We start from the raw sequence: 23,738 nt of genomic DNA on the forward strand, positions 1-23,738 counted from the left end.
AAAATAAGTTCATAAATACATATCTAATTTTAATAGTAAGAAAAAATAATAAGCTAATACATCCCAATAGGCATATGCTACCCAATCTAACAAATAGAAATATCCCTGGCCTTGAGGCAAGAACTTTTAGCGGAAAAAGTGGAGACTCAGAAACTATTTAAGTACTCTAAGTTACTTTAGGGAAATGCATTAGTTTCCCCTTGTTACTTTGGAATCTGTGTGTCTGCTGCAGACAGCAGCACAAAGTGGTTGGTAGCTACAGTCTGAGATACAGACTGACATTTTCTGCGACAGCAGTCAAGAGTGAGTTATTTCAATCTGTGCTGGTGCTGCTGGAAAATTTACCTTCACATGGCTGGAATTTCATTTCAGTCTCTCATGATACACTACACTGCGCCTGCTTTCTCGTGAGCCAGAGTGTCAGACAATGTGGTCGCTGAGACTTCTAACCTCTCAAACACAGTTGCTAAAGCTAAATATCAAAAGGCGGAGAAAAACTGAAAAAAAACAAAACAAACAAAAAAAAGTAATATCCCCTTATGGGAATGGGAATACCAAAATCAATTGAGGGCTGCAAAAACAAATGCATAAATATCAGTAAAGATGTTCTTTTTTTCTTCATTTTATTTACAGTTACTTTTAAGCTTCATCAGTGATTGAGAAATGATAAAGAGTTTTGAGGTTATTTTATTTCTTATATTTCACAACGTAAAAAAAATACATTAGTACAGCAAGAATTTAATCTGTTCCTATGTGAGATAAGTAAAAATAAAAGTCATTTGGATAATTATTTATTTTAAAGTTACTATTTGGATCACTCACTTCAGGGAATCTTCTTTGTTTAAAATTGATGTCATTAAGTGATCTTGATATAGATTTCCCTTTCATTTTATAAAAGATGATTAATGAGGTACTATAGCCCTAGAGTATGTGAATGGATTTCAGTGAATGTGTGAATATTGTTAAATTATGTGCAAAGTTTTGTAGATATGGGTATTTTTGCACTTATCTGAGATATTCTCCCATTTCTTAGGAGACTGTGACCTTCAGAAGTTAGGGACCAATACAGGAGTTTGTATAGTGCAGTAATGGAATTAATAGAATAAATGGCCACGCGTGCGCACACACACACACACACGTACTAAATTAAATGTTACCCATCAACCTGACATGATACTGTTTTCCTTTTTCCCTGTGCTGACAGTACAACCAGTAGACTTACCCACTGATTTGGACAAGAAGACTGGGGGTCTGCTTTTAGGAAAACCAAAGTAAAGTTGCATGAACATTACCTACAGAAAAGGCTCTATACTGATTCCATTAACACAGTTCATAGGTGAGGTTCCCAGCTGAGGTAATTAACATTTCTGACCCCAAAATAAGAAAATATGTGGCAAACAGAGGAAAACTATAGTCTGAATGATAAAAAGAGGGTTAAGAAGTAAAAGTCTGAGATCAGGAATAAGGCAAAAACACCCAAGCATGGACCAGGTACAAATTAGAAGAAAATAGTTCATAGAAAAATTAAATTTATTTTAAAAATTTGCCACAGTTGGCTTATCAAAAGACAATCATTTAAAATTTGTATTGATGACTCATTAATACTGATGTTCTGACTTTCAGTCCTTGACATGGCAAAATCAATCTTTCTTCTTTTTCTTTTCTTTCTTTTGACTTGAGGTAAAGTAAAAATACTTTTCCTTCGTTCCTTCTTCGTTTGCTTCCTTCCTTGCTTGCTTCTTCCCTCCTTCCCTTCACTCCCTCTTTTTTCCTCTCTCCCTCCTTCTCTCTTCCTTCCTTCCTTCCTTCCTTCCTTCCTTCCTTCCTTCCTTCCTTCCTTCCTTTCCTTCCTTCCCTCCTTCCTTCCTTCCTTCCTTCCTTCCTTCCTTCCTTCCTTCCTTCCTCCCTTCCTCCCTCCCTCCCTCCCTCCCTCCCTCCCTCCTTCCTTTCTTTCTTTCTTTCTCCCTCTCTCTCTCTTTCTTTCTTTCTTTACTATTTTTATGTTTGATATTTGGTATATAAATAAGCAGCACTATTCTAGAGGTGAATTTCTGAGATGAACTTATTTCATACCTTATAACCTCTCAGAGAAATTCAGTTTCTGTGGGATAGCAGTTTTCAATTTTGGCTATACATTGTAATCATTAAAAATGTATTGTAATCGGAATGCGTAAGTCAATATTTAAATCAGTTATCTTTGGGGGTTGACCCAGGCATCAGGATTTTTATAAAACTCTCAGGAGAATACTGTGCGCAGTCTAGTTTGAGAAACACGGTTCTAGGGGGAAAAAATTTCATTGCCTGTGTCCAAGATGATCATAATGTTCCCTTAGGTTTGATTAAGCTTTAGACATCTTCCTGACTCTAGACTCTGACCTCTGTTTCCTTAAAGCATTTGCTTTAAAAAACGTATAGGTTCTTTCTCTGCCCCTTGAGTGTTGGCAGTTTCACAGCCCAGGAGTGTCTTTCTTAAGGACCTGGGAACCTTCCCTTTGAATCCTTGAAATGTAAACATTAAGGTATAGCACCCCTTTATCCCAGTCTCTGTGGGAGAGTAGGACTCTAACTTTGGTGCATGCCTTGCTTCAAGTTGTAAAATTGCCTCCTGCCATTAACGATAAGAGAAAGTGCACTTTTAGTTAAGGTCAGTTAGCAACACCCGCAGATCTAAATAACTGTCCTGCCCTTTGTTTCAGTGGGGATGAGTTTAGACTGCCTTCTTGTCTTTCTTTTCTATTGCAACAGCTTTGAATGAAGTTTTCTTGACCTGCTTAACTGTGTCAGGTGCAATTTTTGATTAGATAACAGTAAAAATAGATGTTTACCAACAGAACTATTGTTTCCTTACCCATTAATTTATCCTTTGTTTAAAGTAGATAGCAGGAGCTACTTGTACCATAGGTTTTCAACCATAGTGCATGTGAGAATCATCTGGAACACTAGAAACAATTCTGATGATTGGACCTTGTCCAAATAAATTCAGATTTCACTTGTCAATGGGTGGGATCTGATGATATGTTTTTTTAGTATCTCCCCAAATGATCTCAGTGTGCACTTTGGATTGAGAAACACTTAGCTAAATAATTATTATGTTTTGTATAATGTTTGTTAGTAAGACTATCACAGGAAAGGAAGAACAAAAGAGATCAAACATTTTGATATGCAGACCTGGAAATCTGTTGACCATTCTTTTGGGTAGTTCTGTTACTGTTGAGATTGTGTTTGTTTCCATGAATTAGTTTTATGATTGTGTGATATGTTTTACCTGCTGATATAAGTACCATTGCAGCAAAGTCAGACTTTCTTTTGATGTTAATAACAATCTAAGCAATTAAGAAGTAAGGTAAAAAATGTGCCATTTATACATCTATTACATTAGAACCTTATGGTTTATTTAAGAGACTAATAAACAGTTTTGTTTACTTTCGAGGGGTTTGTTGGTCACTCAAGAATTGAGCACAGATGCAAACTTCATTGCCTTTTATTCCTTTAGATATTATTGTCTTAGTCTGTTTGGGCTGCTTTAACAGAATACCATAGACTGGGTGGCTTATAAACAACAAGAATTTTTTTCTCACAGTTATGGAGACTGGAAAGCCCAAGATCAAGGTGCCAGAAGATTCACTATCTGTTGAGAGCCCATTCCTGGCTCATAGATGACTGTCTTCTTGCTGTGTCCTCACATGACAGAAGGGGTGAGGGAGCTCTCTGGAGTCTCTTTTATAAGGGCACTAATGTCACTCATGAGAGCACCACCCTCATGATCCTATCATTTCCTAAAGTCCCCATGTCCAAAAAACATCACATTGGGGATTATGTTTCAACACATGAATTTTGGAGGAACACAAACATTCAATCTACAGCAGTCATTAATGAATTTTTCAAAATGTTCTCAACAAAAACAGTCAAAGAAGAATGTATTCCTATTGGTAGTTTCCAAATTGAATAATGACATTATAAACATTTTCCTGAACAAACAAAATTATATTTTGCTAAAATGTGTAGAATAACAACCTGAGATTGAACCAGAATTTCTCAAAACGACACTATTGACATTTTAGACCAGAAAATTTTTTGTTGTGGCTTGGGTGGGTGAGGGTTGTTCTGTACATTGTAGGATGTTAAGCAGCATCCCTGACTTTTACCTACTCTTGATTTTTTAACAAACTGAAGTGTGATAGCAGAGAGACTTCTCCCAAAACACATTGTCATTTCTATGGAGGAGGCGTTTTACTAACATTTTCACATGGATTCTTTCCTTTAACTCCAAGACCAATTCCATGAGATTGGTATTATTATCACCTTCATTGGTAAGGAGACTGAGGCTTGGAGTGGTTAAGTTGCTTGTCCAAGGTAGCATATGTAGCAAAAGAGGGACTGATGGGTAGGAACTTCAAACAACACATTTTGATACCAGTCCTCACGGTCTTAACCATTTTTTCTTTAGAGCTATTTCCTGATTTTCTATGATGCAAAGACTTCTTGGACTTTTTTTTTTTTTTTCCTGGCACTAACATTCCTCTGCTTCCTTAAATTCTTCATAGATATCACTAACTTTTCTATTGTTTTTAAGTTGCAGTCTATAGACCAGAAAGCCTTAGAGGTGACAAAGGTTAAATTTATTTATTTTAAAAGCATTAATTGCCACTTATGTTTCTACATGAATTTATGAAAGACAATAGTTCAGCAGAAAGTTTAGTCAATTTTGATTATGCAGGTACTTTATAATGTTTCAGTGAGTATTGATGTCTATTCCATTTATGAAGAAAGTGGCAGGATATGAAACAGAATCAAATTGTGCAAATTCATAGCACAGCTTCCTTATTTAATTTGAAGGGTTATGAACTTCTGCACATCCTACAAGCCCAGAGGAAAAAAGGGATGCTTTCCAAGCTCAAAAAAGTGCCTTCCCTGATTAGCCATGTTGTTATACCTGTGCTCTTGCTCCTGCCCATTCCTGTGTTTGTCCGAAATCTTGCTTGAACAACAACAACAAAAAAGTTGAAATTCATTACCAGTAACCATATGTTTAAACTTTGAAAAGATTTACTGTAGAGTAATAGAAATATAAAATAATTTATGGCTCCAAATCGTTTCAACAAACTGTTATGTAAAGCTGTACTTTGTTTTGTATCTGTAGTTGCTTCTTGAATTACCTATCATTTGTGATTCCTATTACCTTTTCTGGTGTGTGTCAAAAGGAGCCTTTTCATCCTTAGAGCACTGTGATAATTTAGTCTAAATAGCTTCTGATTCAGTCAAAGTTGAGCTTAAGTTCTGAGTTTATGAATTCGGTTGCAAGAATAAGAGAGAGCTGGAAAGGCAGGGGGTTCAGGATAATATAATTTAGCCTCGTATTCTTCACTGACTCTCAACAGCCACTCCAAATAAACCAAGAACTAAGAAAATACCATTTCACTAGACCCCCACCCCTCCACATTTGTTCCTTGAGCATTTTTAGCTCTTTGTACCTTTTTAGAAATGCAGCATCTCAGGTCCCACTCCCGACATGCAAATAAGAATATGTTATCTAACCAGATCTCTGGGGATGAGACTCACCATTTCCCACCCCACCAGAACACAGCTCCTAAGCCCTTCTTCTCTTATATAGTAATCCTGGCTGGCTTCACCACTTTATGGATTCGGCGTTATTGCAGCTGGATTGGGATTCTGGAAAAGTCTTCATTTAAGTAGAGCAGGTATCCTGTTTGGTCTCTAATAACTTCCACTTGAATACATTTCAGTTTCTGTGTGTGAACACAGATAAATAGCCAGTTTTTAAGCAAGGGAGACAACAACTAGAAGCAACAATGGAAACTTGTTCAGTTATAGCTATGGCAATATATAGGTCTTTACAAAAGCAGCAGTTACATTGTGCAGGTGGTGATAAATGTGAAATTATAAATTCTGGAAATAGTGGTAGTAAATAGATAGAAACAGGAGTGGTTCACAGATAAGGATATGAAGTATATTCTCTTCATATTTTGCCAAAAATGAACTTCACATATTTTGTGGAATAGAGAGCTGGTTTAAAGAAAACAAATTCATAACCAATTGCCTTCTAGAACTGTCTGTATTAATAAATTATCAAGAAAGTATTTTAATTAAAATATGTCATTATTAGCATATAATATTTCCATCTTTGCATTATTTTATGAAATATCTCATATAAGAAAGAAAATATTGGCTTCCTTTTCATTTAGTACTTCCAACGTAATATATTGTACTCTTTCTAATCTCTAGTGACCTTTGTTTATTTTCAAACACTCTCATGTGCTCGGCTGTTAACGTTTTTCATATAGAATTTATAATGTATTAAACTGTATCCTCTTTATTATGTCCCTTCTATGGACAAAAGAAACTGAAAAAAGGAAGATAAATGCTTAGCATATTTGCTTATTTCCTACACATAAATATACTAATTGATTTATGGCTAAATCAATATGAAAAATTAACTCATAATACCAAGAAAACAATTTAATTTGTTTCATCAAGGTAATTTTTGATGTCTTAATCAAGATTATGGTTCTCCAGTCAGTTAGATTTTAAATTCACCAAAAATATGAAAATATCAGTATAAATTATTCTACCTTCATTAGACTATAGTTTTGTTTAATAAAATTTGATAAACTTCTTAATAAAATTTATTTTCACTTCTGACCAAAGAAATTATGCTTACATTAGTACATTTTAATTTGATCTATATCACTCTACCTTCTGCTTTTTTATTCTTCTAAATAGTTGCAGACAATTTCTTCTACTCCTAAGGTTTATGATACTATGTGCAGTTAAACTGCTCAATTTATTTTTAAAAATGTCCTCCCTCTTTATTAGTTTGATAATCATCGTCAGTCCTTCTATTTGGTAAAACATTTAAAAAGTAGGACATTGAGCAAATTAGAGAAATGGTGGTGATGCCAATTCATTAAAGAGAACTTTCAAAGGGAGAAAATGTATTTGTGGGAGAAATTGTCTGAGGAGTCAGAATATTTTGGAAAAATAACAAGACCTCCAAAAAGTCTATTAGTCTCCTTACCCTCAAAAATATTCAAAAATAGGAAGTTGAGAGAGGCGAGAATATGGGGGAGAAAAAGCTGAAGGAAGGACTAAAAAGAGAAGAAGTAGGCAAGAGGACAGAGGAGAGGAAAGCAGGAAACAAGATTGTAGCCTCTGATCCCCCAGCACTTATTAATGATGTGACCTTGAACAAGTTGAGCAACTGAAGTTGTGCTCATCAGTAAAGAATCTACCCTTCCAGCTAGTCAATACAGCAAATTCAAGTTCTGATGGATGCATTTCCATCAAATCCTCCCAGAAAAATCATCCAGCAGCACCACTTTCTCTTACAGCTTTATTCTTTTCTGGTGTTTGTTACACTTCGTGCAGTCTTTCATATTATCTTCCTTCTTCTGGGGCTGAATGATTTTGTGTCAGAATGTAAATGTTTTTGTACTAATGAAGTGGTCCAACCTCTCTCTTTTTGTTCATTGACTCTGGCTTTTCTTGTGGGAACCCTCATTCTAAACCTCACTGCAATTTTTGATTTAAAATTTCTTTATAAAGCAAATAGTAAGCAATTTTGTCCTCTTTATTATTAAATATGAGAAATGGATTCTGACACAAAGTTGGCTAACCTAGTATCCGTGTCAATACCCATATACACATAAACATTGCTATGGTAGAAAGTTCATTTTAGAGCCAAAGAGATTCAGATGGAAGGTTGGCTATGCCTTCCTCTCTTCATCTAAATATGAAGATAGCAACAAATACTTGAGTGTTCTTCTGAAGATTAAATGAAACAACATGTATAAAATGCCTGGGACAGTTCCTGACGTATCATTGGTGCTCGATGGTTATCAATGCCTGTCTTCCGTATTAAGGAACAGAAGGGCAAACTTCGATGATATGAAAAGAATTCAGCATAGCACTGTGGGTACATTTTTCAAACAACTTTTCTCTGCGCAAGATGCAATTCTTTATGTACAAAGGTTGGTCTCATGCTTCACATATTCTTTTATGAAATGTGCACGCATATCAGGTTTGTGGTAGGCAAAAAGAGGAATTTTGCAGGAAATCTTGGACTTGGTCATAGGAAAATGCACTTTCCCACTGAGGAAAATAAAAATGCATTAAATAACACTACTGTCCTTTAAATTTCAGAGGTTAGAAAGCTGAGGTTGGTAAACATTTAAATTGCAGTTCTCCCACCTGGAAGCCAATTTTTTTACAGTTCTCCTCATGTGCCTTAAAAATAGAATTTTCAAACCTAGATCACCCTTCACCTTTTACATTAAAACCACTGGTTAAGCAATTCTTATACATGCATTAATTTTAACAATCATAAGGCTTTATGCATATTTAGTGTGTTTTCTCTCAAAGCAAAATGTGTTAATCATTTAAAGAAGATTGTTATAAATAGAAAGTCACAAGCTAATGAAAAGATGTTAGTTATACAAATAAAGTTTTCATATAAATTTAGCCAAATATTAACATGTTATCCACTATGTTACCTGTAAGTCTGTTGGAAACATGACTAAATTAAATGTTCCTATTTGCTTGGTGAAAGTCTTATTAAATACATATTTCATTTCTGTATGGGTTTAACATAAGTCACACACCCTTCTAAACTGCCATATTTTAGTACCATATTGTCTCTTATATTAGTCATTACAATGACAAGGAAAACAGTAAATTCAGAAAAATACCAAATGAATCCAATTTTTCTTTTTCCATATTTCCACCCATTGTTCTATTCTCATTTATTCCAAAGCCCATCTTTACTCCATTGATGTGAGATGTTGCCTTTCTCCTATACAAAATTGCCAAACCCTATCAAAGTAAGGTTATGCCAAAGGTGCCCCCCCCTCCATAATTTAAACATATGCTTGAATACCTGGGCATGTAAAAGAAAGGAAAAAGGAGAAGGAAGATTATTGAAATAAGGGTAACCAAGGTGGGAGAACTATATTCCTCATAGTAGCTGCCCCTGTATGTGGCTGGTGGTAAATTATAAAGCTTGAATTCAGGTACAAGGGTACTTCAATATATATTTTTTTTTTGCAAATTCTTTGCTTTTATAATATAACATGAAGGAAATGTAACAATGTTAACAGTTTTTATTTCTGAGGTGGCTATACAGTGGTGATTATTTTATTAATTTTTGAACTTTTAGGATTTTAAAATAAAATTTCTCAAAATGAAAATAAAAATTGATAAGAAAGAGCAGAAATTCTAGCCTTTACTCCAAAAGAGAAGATAAGGAGGGATGGAATTGGGAGACAAGATTGGTTCCCTGCCAGAAACCTATGCTTAGGCAGATAGGACCTTTAAGAAATGGGTACTTTCACTTCTGAATCCTTTAAAAATTGTTGTCTAGCATGTATTGCTGGGCCAGTCCACTTATTCCTTTTAAAGCGCTAACACTAATGGGGCCAGCAAAGCTGAGAGTAGGAACTCAGCAGGGGGTTGAATTTGGACTCTGCCACTGTCTGCTGTGTGACCTGGATTCAGACTTCTCTAGTTATTTTATAATCTATAGCATAGAAATGGTAGAAAAAAATTAGGAGAAGTGCTTTTGAAAACATAGCCTAGAACCTGGTAAGTAGTAAACACTCCCTAGATGAGCATTAAAATGTGTTATAATTATTCTTCACAACTTTTACCACCTGAGTCTAACACCACAATTTTAAAGTGAGGAAGTCAGATTCATTTTTGTGCTTGTCTTGCTAATGGTCCTGATGCAATTATGTGATTTTTTCTTCTTCTTTCCCCCATGCTACCTCCACATATTTTGATAACACCAAAACATGGTGTTAATTTTCAAAAGTACTATTTCTGTGTACAAGAGGAAGCTACTACTGTTTCCGTTTCACGAGAGGTTTAGCCAAGAAAAAGCAGTAACATTTAACTGTTCTGAAATATCTTAGTGTTTTGTACTTTTAGTAGCAACACTCTTTACATTTATTTCTCTGTAGACGAAACCACATAAGTCTAACTTAGAATGGTCCTATGAAAACCCATCACCTTTTCTTACAACTCTACTTTTTTCTCTGTTTAATTATTTTCTTAATTATATAATCAACTCACTACGAATCCTCAATCCTTCTACACAAAATGGGGCAGAAAAGGGTGGCTTGGTGCCTATTTGGCTCAGGCCTCTTGAGAAACAGCCATAGAATCAATTGTTAATTCAAGAACATGATCACAGATGAGTCAACTCTAAATTCTAGAAGATGTCTTAGAAAAAAAAAAAAGAGTTTATCTTCAGTTTTGCCTCTGAAAGACATCTTCTTCCCTTAAAAAGAGAGGGAGAAGTAATTATCTTTTTAACTTTGAATAATTTTAAACATTTAAAATATTCTAAGGCTGAATTTTATTACAGTGTTGCAAATGTGATACTGATAGTTAATGATTAAGTGATTCATTAACAAAGTGTCTGTAATAAAAATATCAAAAATAAAAAACTCTTTATAATAATGATAAATTTGTGTAATTTATGCTAAATATTTATTTTAAGAACCTCCACCTACCAGCACAAAAGCACTCAGCCTACGGATGCCCGTTATTAACCAATTTAGCATCACTGTCATTTTTTATTTCATACCCTGAGGAGTTTTCAAAATGAAATAAAATATGACACTAAATATAAAGTATTTTGGCATTGAATGTCATTTTGAAACTCCCTAAACAGATAACTCCAAAACAAGAACTGTCATTACAGAATGAAGTGATTATCCCTTTCCTTCTAATATTGTACAATGAAAAGTCACGTTAAGTAGTAGTAATCCTACGTTTGACTATACTAGCTAATTAGCAAATATCTATGTCCTGACATTTTGCCAGATTTACAAGTGATCTATTATATGTTTCAGATATGGATATATTATTGAAAAATACTCTTATCATCACTTGCTTTTAGTCTGATCTTGGAATAGTTGCTATGAAAAAATATATTTGTTATATGGAAGATAGTCTCTTCTGCACCTAACTAGGTTAAAAAAGTTTAGCCAAGAAATTAGTGCTGGACAGTATTTGTAAAATTTGGCTACACAAAATTGAAAAGATCAAGTCAAACAAATGGGACCTAAATGGACCCAGATAGAGAAATAATCCTTGGACATTGAATTGTTTGACACCGTTTGATATACACTGGGACACTCCAGATTGTTTAACTAAAGCAAACTAAAGCTAAGGGTAGAAATTACCATGAGTCTGGTACCTTAAACACATTGGTTTGGGGCATGTGCATTAAGCTTTATTTTACTTGATATTTCCCCCAGGGAAATAAGTGAAGATAGATTAAGGAGTTGGGGTACAAAAGATAGATATTCTTCTGTAGAAATGTCTCATCATAATAGTTTGGGTTTTAATGGGATTGAAATGTTTAGTGCTATATAATTGCCTGACTTTAAAAAATTATATTAATAAGAGCATATTTACTAATTTGTGCAATGAATTTAGTCTTTTCATAGGTCTACATTAACCTATGTCTATAGAGATAAATAAATACATAAGTAAGTAATCCATTATGGGGCTAATATATTCCTAGATAAATGACATCTATATGGTCACCAGCATCAGATATTTTTAAGCTGTCTTACTAATATAAAAACCACTTTTTGTATGATCTTAGGAAGAAGTTTTAAAAATAATTTTAATACTGGTATCAAATATTAGATAGAACAAATTAATTTTTAAGTAATTGCAATTCAATATGTTTTGAACTAAAAGAATATCATTGACTCATTAGCTATTCTGAAACACATTTAGGTTTTATGAACTCTGATAATTAAAATTTCAGTGGGGAGGAATCCCAATGGACAGAGTTCAAACAGACTGTCAGCCAGTAAACCACTTATAAACTTTCAGGAAAATATTTGTGCATTGTCTCTCTTCATATCCAAAAAATTAAATACTTTTAATTATACTACAGTGTAATGGGAAGAGGAGAATTAATAGAAGTATTTTAACTTTAAGAATAATTCAGTTCTATGAGAGAAACATTCAGTGATCTTCCCTGTCTCAATGACATGATCATATAACAGTGTTACTGAATAATCACTGTTTTTACACAGCACATAAAATATACTGATTTTCAAAAGCATCTGTGTACTTTTTTGATATTACTGTAGAAAGCACATAGCACACTTCATGTGAGAATTTGTTCATGATTATGTTTAGATTTTGTTCAGCAATGCTTGTACTGCACTGAAACTTTCATAGAATGAGAATTTTCAATTTTCAGTGTTTAAAAGCCATGCTCTTATTAAGCAACTCAAAGCAGGAGCAGGAAGAGTGTTAATAAGGTGTTACAGGGCTTCCCTGGTGGCGCAGTGGTTGAGAGTCCGCCTGCCGATGCAGGGGACACGGGTTCGTGCCCCGGTCCGGTAAGATCCCACATGCCGCGGAGCGACTAGGCCTGTGAGCCATGGCCACTGAGCCTGCGCGTCCGGAGCCTGTGCTCCTCAACGGGAGAGGCCACAACAGAGAGAGGCCTGCATACCGCAAAAAAAAAAAAAAAAAAAAAATTAGAATACTAATTAAAGGAAGTATTTTCACAAATTTTACTTACCAGGACTAGAAATTTGCAGTTTATCATTTATAAAACTATACACAAAAGTCAACATATAAATAATTTTTGCAAAATATTTAACAGTGTTCTTCTAAAAAGTTATCTGGATGATGAGAAAATTTTAGAACAATGTCATTTATCTTTCCCTTCAAAGGCAAAATTTACTCAATTGAATTTAATATACTTTCAAAAAGGCAATGTTTAAATACCAAATCAGTGGTATACAGTTAGGAACATATTCTGAGTATATTGCTACACCTTTGGTAAAAGATATTTGTAAAACCTTCTGTTTTGGAGAAAATTACGTTTTGTTAAAACCACCCATTAGTGATATTTAAACATTATCCTAGAAATTGCCTTGTAAAATGTAAAACTATGTGCTTGCCTAATGTATAAAATCATTTCATTAAATGAATTCAATGTGACGTATTGTGAGAAATAATCACCTGAAGATTGAGTATATTAAAGTAGCTCCTTTCTTTGATATACTTAAAATACATCATCTTTGACTTCAGACATAACTCTAACTGTACTAAAGTTTAAAAGTAGATGGGATATAAATCATCATTGCATATGGCAACTGTTCATCAAAATTTTTCTAGATTTTCACTTATTACTGTTTCTTAGAATATGATTTGTCATTAATTGTTTTGAAGTCTATAAGGAATGGGAAAAAAATCAATCTTGCTAACAAATTGAGCTTAAAATTTAAATCACTGAAATCAGTCTTCCTACAAGCTTACTATTTGTACCATTGAAAAGCATACAATGGAATATTACTCAGCCATAAAAAGAAACGAAATTGAGCTACTTGTAATGAGGTGGATGGACCTAGAGTCTGTCATACAGAGTGAAGTAAGTCAGAAAGAGGAAGACAAATACCGTATGCTAACACATATATATGGAATTTAAGGGAAAAAAATGTCATGAAGAACCTAGGGGTAAGACAGGAATAAAGACACAGACCTACTAGAGAATGGACTTGAGGATATGGGGAGGGGGAAGGGTAAGCTGTGACAAAGTGAGAGAGTGGCATGGACATATATACACTACCAAACGTAAAATAGATAGCTAGTGGGAAGCAGCCGCATAGCACAGGGAGATCAGCTCAGAGCTTTGTGACCACCTAGAGGGGTGGGATAGGGAAGGTGGGAGGGAGGGAGATGGAAGAGGGAAGAGATATGGGAACATATGTATATGTATAACTGATTCACTTTGTTATAAAGCAGAAACTAACACACCATTGTAAAACAATTATACTCCAATAAAGATGTAAAAAAAAAAATGCTGTGTGAAGACAGCTTGATAAACAAAAATTTTTGGTCCATCCTCGCTAATAATGGGTCCATAGGATGCATAAATCTATTTTCTCCAAACTCTTCTTTGTGAATTTCCTTTTCTAGTCTCTTAAAGGACAATTGTAGGTGTGCCAGAAAGCACTGAGCCACAGCACATCCTTGATGGATTTCGCAAGTCCATCCTCTCCAAAACAAGTGTAATTCAGATTTAATTTCTTGACATGAAGCAACATTACAACATGCTTTGAGTAATTTTTAGGTGTTATGTCAACTAGAATGCTTAGGGTCACTGATTATATAGCTAGATGTTACTAATTACAAAACCTTCCAGTGGTAATTAAAAATCTATTATAATTAATGACAAAATGTTAAAAGGAGTAAGTTATCTCAGCAATTAGAGCATTTTACATAAATTAGTACACTATACTTTCCATTACCAGTCTAAAAGGATTAAAAATCATCTGTAGAAAGGTACTATGGTTGTATCTAATGAAAAGTAGAATGGAGAAATGAAGCAAGTATCTGAATAATTTAGGGCCCCTGTTATGAAACTTTCTTTGAAATATTCAGATATTTAGAATCCTTTTCAATATAGATACACATTGATGTAAAGTCTAAATTTCATTTTAAATTTGTATATGCAAACTTGTATTTGTTAATTCTAGTCATTTAAATTCAGATCTATGTTTGCTTAATCAAAAAGCCCATTCTTTCATTTACATTTTACTTATCTGTACTTTCAGTCAGTCCTTGGGACCACACAACTTCTATGTAATGTGGGTGAAGTCCTTTAAAAATTTATAATTAAAAAAAATCAATAAAGATTATTTAGCCATAATAAAACAGAACTAATGCACATGCCCTGTGAAACTAGCAGAGAGACACATTGACTCTGTCAAAGAAAAAATGCATTAAATTGAGTAATAAAAGTAAGGAAGACTTCATTCAAAACTATTGAAGTAGGGGAGAGAGATTGAACTCATCCCCCTTGAAACAAAAGATGAGAGAGTTTTAAGTGCTGAAGTGAACTTGTGGAAAAGTATGGGAAGACTTTGGGGAGGGGAGAGGTAGGGACCTCATCTTTCCTGGTGCCCAGGTCTTTGAGAAGGACATTTCTAGGTTGTAAAATTGGCAAGAGGCTGGAGAGGATCTACATCTCAAAGGAGCAGAGAAATAATTTTTAATCTCAAGTATTCTAAAGTAAATAATCTAAGAAAAGGGAGGTTAGGGATGTAGAGTCAGCTAGAGAACACTAGTCTAAAGAGTAGTCAAGCTAGAGAACATTGTCTACGTTCATCAACTCTGAATATTCATAACTTTCTGTAACTTGAATAATGTGTTGTTTCTATCAAAAGCAGACAGTAAATTTCTTATCTGAGTGAATCAGCAGTCTTCCAGCTAATTTACAAGCTTTAAACATAAACTCTAAATTTTTGACAGTCACATATGTGTCATTTTTTGGAAATGAAAGTCATTAGCCTAATAAATTGCTATTTCAAAATGAATAATTTGGCCAAAATTAACCAGAAAATGTATGAATACTCTGCTAGAGAAGGTTTTTTCCCTTCTGTTTCCCTTTTCCCCCCCAAAATTAGTACACATTATAAATAAAAATAATAATTGCATTTTCTGACATAAAATAATATGAACTAGTAAATGGATCTTAACTGCCATAGTTGTTTTTCTATTAATAGAAGTAAAGCACAGAGAGCAAGAAAAGTTTCAGTTGCAAATTTGTGCAGTAAATATTGTTGATACAAACTATCAAGGTTGGTTTTCTACTTCTAATATATTCAGTGCTTCTATCATTTCTCAAGTCAACAGTTCACTTGTGATGTAGTCTTTGTGGCGAAGTTATAAATAACCTTGTCTATCATATCAATAATATGTATAAGTAGAGGTCTTTAAATGACTTAATATCATTAATATTTTTAGATATCATCATGAATAAAATATTCAAAATAAACATAAGTGCTGTGAACAAAATAAACATAAGGAAGCACATGCACCTTTTCCAGGTGGACAGTCACAAGATAATATGTCTGAAAATCATAAACCAGATCATTTTTTTTCCTCTTAAATCAGGCCTCTTCCCATTCTTTCACACTGCTTTTTCTATTGACATAAAATGTTCTACTTAAATACAGCATCAGGAAGTCATTCCTGAAATGAAACAACGTGCTCTTCACTCAAGCACAGCAAGAAAATATGACTGATATCCTGTAATGCTTCTTGTGAACAAAGATCAGAATGAGAAATAAGGACAAAGTTGTTAGAAAAAGAGAAAAATACAGCAAAAGAAAAAAAATTAACATTTCATTATAAGTTTCATCCAAAAATTAGAAGGTTGCCAGAACAAACTGATACTTAGCAAATTTATAACCATGTTTAAATTTAATTTTGTTGCCAGAGTTATTTGTTAAAATGTAATGGTGTTAGGGTGTTTAGATTTATATAAGGAAAATTTTTCAATATTTTGAAAGTTGAAGATCAAAGAGAAAGTTGTATATTATACATTATATATGTGTATATATACATTGCTCATAGGGAACTGAATCATCTTGGCCATCATAATATAGAAGTTCTATTTTAAGGAACTTTCCTTCAGTAAAGATTTTAAGCTGGCTTTTTGGCCACTTTTAGTAACAGTCATGTTTATCGATTCTACTATGGTTAATTATTCTCCTCCATCATTGAAAAAAATTATAGTCAATGGTTTAGACAGTCTTTTAAAGGAAAGCTTGTCCGTGTAAAAACGCATAGGAGATGATCAACACCAGATTGAAATTATTTGTTTACTGATCATAATTGACCTCCTTTTTTCTGATTGTATTATGTTAACTAAAGGAGTTAGAACTGCTCTTCAAATTCACTATAATTATCAGCACAATTCAGGAATTTTACCTTGCCTATCCAAGATAGACTAAAGTTGTATTTCTTCCTCAAGCATGCCTTTCTCAAGCATCTTTGTGGAAAACATTTTTTAAAAGATTCATAAAATTATTTCCTCCAAATTAAATCTGGTGAGTCAAGAGAGGAAATATGGTTAAAACAGTGATTTCCAATGTTGAGTATTAGAATCACCCGAGGAACTTTTATGATTCTCATTACCCAGTTTGAAGTCAATACCAATTACATCAGAATGTCTGGAGGTAGGCCTGAGGCATTGGTATTTTTTAAAGATCCTCAGGTGCATTAAACATGGAATAAAGTATGGAAACCACTGAGTTAAAAGGCATTTAGCCTGGCATCAGGAAAATAATCATATTTCCAAACATTTAATTATAACATAATTTGTACTTGGGCATAATAATTTGTATTTCATACACATTTTTTAGTATGAAATTATAAGCTGAGTGACTGATGAACAAGGATGCTACTAAGGGTTTTAATGAAGTAAGTGGGATGGATTTAAAGTTCACTTTAACTTTGAGTTCTTGATAAGCCACTGAATTTTGTCAATTTTTAGGTTTACAAACAGTTCCTAAAGGCAGTTGCATACTGGCTATGCAAAACTCCATCCAGATTCTCCTCCAAATACTTTTCCTTTTATATATAAAATCAGTTAGTAAAAGCACGTTGAACTCGCTCATTCTGTTGTGATTTGTCTTGTTACACAAACTTCTCTTTAAGGATATAGTAAATATGATCCTAGGTTTAACAAGTTAAAAAATTTGGAGAAGAATTTAAAAATAATCAAGCAGATTAATTCATCACGTTTAAGGAGGGAAGACTTTAAAATGACCTAGTTTTCAGGAATTGCATTTCAAAATTATTACCGATAAAAGGTGAATAAAAATTGTCCAATTGGAATATATGGAAAGTGTTAATAAAAGGTATAGCCCAAAATCAAGAGTAAAACTTAAAGTTTGTGTGCTGTCTCTTAAAAATGAGAGACTATATTGGCTGGTGTGTCCTAAAGCACCAAATCTGAGATTTCTCTCTCAAATGTATTGAAATTGATTTTTAAATTTTATATGAACATCACCATACAATGATTGTTGCATTATTGTGTTCATCAGCACAGAGCAATTGCTAATCTAAAGTCTTACTGGCTTATAACAAAATATAGCTTTTTTTATGGGGATTTTGAGGACATGGGGTAGTGTGGCAAAGGAGTGCTGTGTGGCTCCATGCTGTCGTTCAGATCTGATTCGTTCCATCACATCCTTCTCCATCTGTCAGGGGCTTGCTGTTCTACTCTGGCTCCTCTGCTTCCAGCTGTGAGATAAAAAGACAGAGAATATGTGGAGGATGATGGATAAGTGTTACAAGCTGCCATTTCCAGAAGTGTCATAGACTCTTCTGCCTATTTTCTACTGGTCAGAACTCAGTCTCATGATCTCACTTTGCTGCAGAGGCACTGTTCTTTAAAAAAAAGAAGAGAAAAATCATGGATTTCTGTCTTTCTCATCACCTATCCTCTTCTTCCTATCCACGAAATACTCAAAACCCTTCTCCAAGGGAGTCAATAAAGTCACATCTACGTAATATATCAAAGTCCAAGATCCCCAGGCAATATAATATACTGTCCATTGTTTTCCTTGCCCTGAAGCATTCTTCCTTGTGTCTTTAACTCCTTGTTCATGTCTTCAGTGTGGATATTATCTTGCTTGATTTTTGCAGCCTGCTTCTTATAGAAGCAAGCTTAGAGTTCCAGAGGTGGTGCTACAATTGAACAATGAAAGGCAATAAAATTTCCTAGGGTATTAGTAGACTCCTAATATGTTTAGTTCCCCATGTGACTCAACAGTAATTGTATTCAATATTCTTTCTTAGGCATATTTATTTCTTTGCTTTCTCACTCGCAAGTTCCTCCTTCTCTACTTAACGACAGTGACCTGATGAGTACCTAACAGCAACAGATGTGATAGCCATACCTATAATCTAAACTTGGTCTAGAATTCAGTTACTTGGCTTTATTAAGCAATCTTATTGGGTCTTTGTAGCTGTAAAGGTTTTTAAATGTCTTTTTTTTTTTTGAGATGAGTATACTTTCCAACTTTAAAAAATCCAAATTTCTGGATTTTTTCTATTTCTTTTCATTTAATGATGTCAATTGACTTATTGTTTCCTAAATTTATATTTATATTTTTGGGGTAGTACAGTGCCCACCATCGTCAATAACCATATCCAACCAACAGCAATGCTATTCTTTTAGCAAGAGCCCAGTAGACACATGGTTTCCCTTCTGCTGTCTGATTAAATGTTTGACACTGACACAGTTATACAGCTGTCCAGCTTGTTGTATCTCTTCCCTCACCACTCACATCTAGCCTGCTAAGCCAGTCAATCACATATTCAAAGTTTCATTTGTAAAAGCAATCTACTGCATTAGATTCTGTATTACATAGGTTAACTCACTCTATTATATGTAATATCCATATAAGATTGGTTAAGTTGAAATAACCAACCTCAAAATCTCAGAAGATTGTTTCTTTCTCACTCATATCGCCATCTGATGAACATTGGTGGTACGAGGGAAAGAAGGGTCAGTCTTCTGCTCCATGTGGTCAGTCAGGGACCCAGGCCCTTCCATATGGTGGATCTGGCATCATCAAAGCCTTAGTATTATCCTCTAGAGGCTTTGCCTCCAACCGGCAGACAAGGGAAAAGAAAGAGAGGAGTGGAAGAGGTGAACATCATTTCTGCTCAAAATCACTTGTCTAGAACTCAGACACGTGGCTTTCTCTAACTTCAAGGATTCAAGGGGGTTGCACAGTGATGTCCATTGGTGTTTCCTGGAAGAGGAAGTAAAACACAAATATTGCTGAATTGTAGAATTGTCTCTGTTGGGGAGGAAGAGATTTTCCTCTACCCTTTCTGTTTTTTCTGGCTGGTCTAGGAATTAAATTGACCTGAGACAGATTAACAGGAGAAAATCTTCCAACAAAAGTTTAATATATACATGGGAGAGACACAGGAAAACTGAGTAACTTGCCAAAATATCTGAAACCCTCACCTTAAATACTATCTTCAGCTAAAGACAAAAGAGGATGTTGGGGCTAGTGGTTTGGGACTTCAAAGAGGAGAAAGGCAATTCACATAGAGATGGAAAAGCAAATGTTTGCTGGGCCAGGCAGAGACTATGGGACGTAGTGTGGACTCTGATCTCTAGGCCTTGCCAAGTCTTCCTCATCATATCTAACGCATATTCTTTGCTCAGTTCCAGGATGGGATAAATAGCTGTGATGACAGCTGTATTCTGGGAACAAGCCCTCTATCTAACTAACTTCTTTCAGGAAGTTAGAGAGAAGATCAAAGTTTCTTCCTGAGTTTCTGGGCCTTATTTTTTAGAGCTTTAAATACTCCACATGCCAAAGAGGCATTTGGGGGTGGCAAATTTTGCTCCCTTAAATCTTTCTCAATTATTATCTATCTCAAATCATTGTTACCTAAGGATAAAATAATATATACATAGGACTATTTTTCTTTAATTTAGTCATTAAAGCAACTATGCATGCAGTCTTCACTGGCACTGATCTGAACTTAGATTTGCCAGATAAAATACAGGATGTCCAGTTAAATTTGAATTTCAGATGAACAACAAATAAATTCTAGTAAAAATTCCCCCAAACTTCATGGGCCAGACTTATATGAAAAAAACAAATCATTGTTTTCTGAAATTCAATTTTACTGGGCATCCTATATTTTTATTTGCTAAATCTATCAATGCTGGCCTGAACACTTTAGTTATTATTATTATTGTAAAGTATGCTCAGTAGTTATTATTATTGTAAAGTATGCTCAGTGATATCAATATGAATTATGGAAAGTGTAAATATTATATATTTTCCTTCAATTACCTTTAAACAAACAAACACTGCTACAGGCCAAAATATGAAGTCTCAACTACTATCTATTATTTAAAGTTAATTTATGTGTGCCTGGAAGCTTTAGTTATAACTAGTCATTAGTGTTATATTAGATTTGATGTTTTAATTAAATTTCAGTACAAACTCCTTAAAATAATATTGTGCTTTGATTTCATTTCAATATATGAGTTCTGCCTTGTTAGGGGGAAAAGTTACAGAGAACTGGAAATTATCAGGCTTTAACATAAATTAAGAACCACTGGCACCTTCACAGATCTTCAAACCATGAGCTGCCCATAAAGTGGTGCTGAAAGATTGGATTGTTTCTGCATGCTCCCTCAGTGATTTTTATATTTTAATAAAACTGTTCATTATAGTTAGCTTCTCGTGTTGGAGATGGTAGATATTTATATGAAATAGCATAGCATTATCTTAGTTGCATTCTGAACCATTTGGGATGCTTTTAGGTTAGGGTGATTTTTTTCCCCCGCCTTAATTTTGCACACACTAGTGCCTTTGCGGCTGTTAAGCTTTATTTCTGTCTTCAGATTCTTTATCCTATTTTTCAACTTTTTTGTGCTAAAGTGGCTGATGAGCAGTGTAGCTGGCTGCTGGAGAGGAGTAACCTCAAAGACAGTAATTTCAGAAATCTACTGTCTTGAGAAGCAGATAGGAGTTGATATCCCAATTACTTCTTCTCTCTTTCTCTCCTGCTTTCTCTTTCTCTCTTTACCTACCTCTATCTCTATCTCTCCCTAAAAGTGTAAAAATACAACAGTGTAGAGTCACTCACATCCCTGTATTTCTTCAGATTCAACATTAGGGCTTTGATTATGAAAAGAATGATTTGGACAATGTGCGACTGTAAGAACCTAAGATATTAAGAGGAAGACTTACAGAATGCAGAGACAAAAAGCAAACACAACGTATCCTCTAAAATCGTTAGTGAGGGATCCAACCAAGGGTGGATCTAGTACAGCTGAGTCATTTTCCATGCTGCAATTTGACTCTATAGAAGGCTTTGAATTATATGCTTCATTTGTCATTTCCATGTGGCAAAGTATGTATGAGGTGCAAATTGGAATTTAGCAATGCTAAAGTTATTCCTGTAACTGGTCTGGTATGGATAGGGAAGATAGGGATTAACTAAACAGAAAAATCCTCTTTCTTCTTCCTTATGTTCTGTTATCCTCGAAGATCCCTTATCTGAATTCCTTTTTATTTTCTCTCCCAAATGATCTGGTTAGCACCCCCATCAGAGTCCAGTAATTTTTTAGACCCCATACATGTTACTTTATTCCATATTCCTTCTTTATATTTACTGTGAATCGTAGCCTAGACTTGTTTATTCAGTAAACAAACATGTAAAGGAGCATGTATTCAAGTATTGAGTACTTGGAATTCAAATAAAACATATATAGTCCATCTCTACCCCAAAGGAAAGTATAAGTTGTGTGTGTGTGTGTGTGTGTGTGTGTGTGTGTGTGTGTGTGTGTGTGTGTGTAATCATTCCTCTTTTTTACAGTGGATTGTCAGTGACAATAATTTTATGATGTTGATCTTACAGATGAATAAAATCCTCATCCTCCCCCAAATTTAGCTACTGATGTAGGATTACTGACTCTTATCTTTGTTAAATATACAACCAGAAAAACAATATTACTTTTGGAGATGAATATCATGTTATAATAAAGGGCATTCTGAATACAAAAACAAAGGTGGTATCATAGTTCCAAACAGAGGCTATTAAAAACAATAAATTTAGCTTTAAAGAAACTTACTGTATTGCTGTCATGTGTTTCGTTTCATGTGGGCAGTGAAAACTTTTTTTGGCAGGGTTTTGCAATCTACTCTTCTTTGGAAGCTAGTAAAAAATGAATTAATCTGATCTTTTATCTCAGAAAGCATGTTTGTAGTTAAACTAAAAATGCAGCAAATATGTCAAAAGGAAACAAAACCTTAAGACAAATCTTTACTCTTAATTCTGGAAGGAGATAGTTGGCCTAAATTCAGACAAAGACTAGTTTCTGGGTAGGGGAGAAACCAAGATAAAGAGAGTTATGCCAGAGGGATGGAATATGGGGCATTGGACACTGTTGTACAGGTCAGGTGCCGAAAGAAACAGAATGAACCACTGACTTGAGCAGAACATTCATGAGAATTGGAAAAGAGTCCAAACAGTAATTTGTGTAATCTTTTGCATTCTGTTCTCTATCTCTGCTTCACTGTACTTACTACTCTCCACATTACATCATATTTTTAATTGACATAACAAATATTTATTGAGGCATCATTAATGTTTGGCTCTGTTCTGGGCCCTGGGATAAAATGGGAGAACAAAACAAAAATGTCCACGCTCATGAAGCTTCCATACTTGTTTCTGCATTTTTATTATCCCAACGTAACAGAAGCTCTGTGGAAGCAGGGATGTTGGCTACGTCTCAGTCTGTTGTATGCTACCCTTGTAACCTAACCAATGCATAGTAGGTGCTCAATAACTTTCAGAGTAGCCCAAACCTACTGCAAGATGCGGTAGACTCCGAATGTGGCAGGCCAGGGATAAGAAGTTTACTATTTTGAGAGCTATTCCTTATATGGTGTGAGTAGAAGGTAAAAAAAGACCAAGACCAGTGCCCTGCTACAGTAGGACAGGTAAGAGATGGGGAGCTTTACTAATGAATCCATGTTGGGGATCTTTACTCATGCTCTTTGCACAAGAGAAACACAAGCAAAAGTCACTGGTGGTATATCTAGCAGGGCAGTGTTTGTATCTGGTAGTGCTGGATCCTCAGGTACCCTGAGAGCTGTTAGCTGTTGCTGTTGCATAGTATATATAGTATATATAGTGTGTGTATATATATATATATATATATATACTATAGTCATAGTATATGGAAGCCATAGTATATGTAGCATACTATATTATATGACTATAGTATATAGTATATGGCTATACTATAGTATAACTATATAGTATATATAATATAAAATATAGCAGTAGCCTATGGGATATATCAGGAATTCCGGCTGTCTGTTTCCACTCTTTTTTGTGTT

Source organism: Monodon monoceros, unplaced genomic scaffold (genome assembly GCF_005190385.1).
Source record: "Monodon monoceros isolate NGI ecotype Baffin Bay Population unplaced genomic scaffold, NGI_Narwhal_1 Super_Scaffold_2, whole genome shotgun sequence".
Taxonomy (NCBI): domain Eukaryota; kingdom Metazoa; phylum Chordata; class Mammalia; order Artiodactyla; family Monodontidae; genus Monodon; species Monodon monoceros.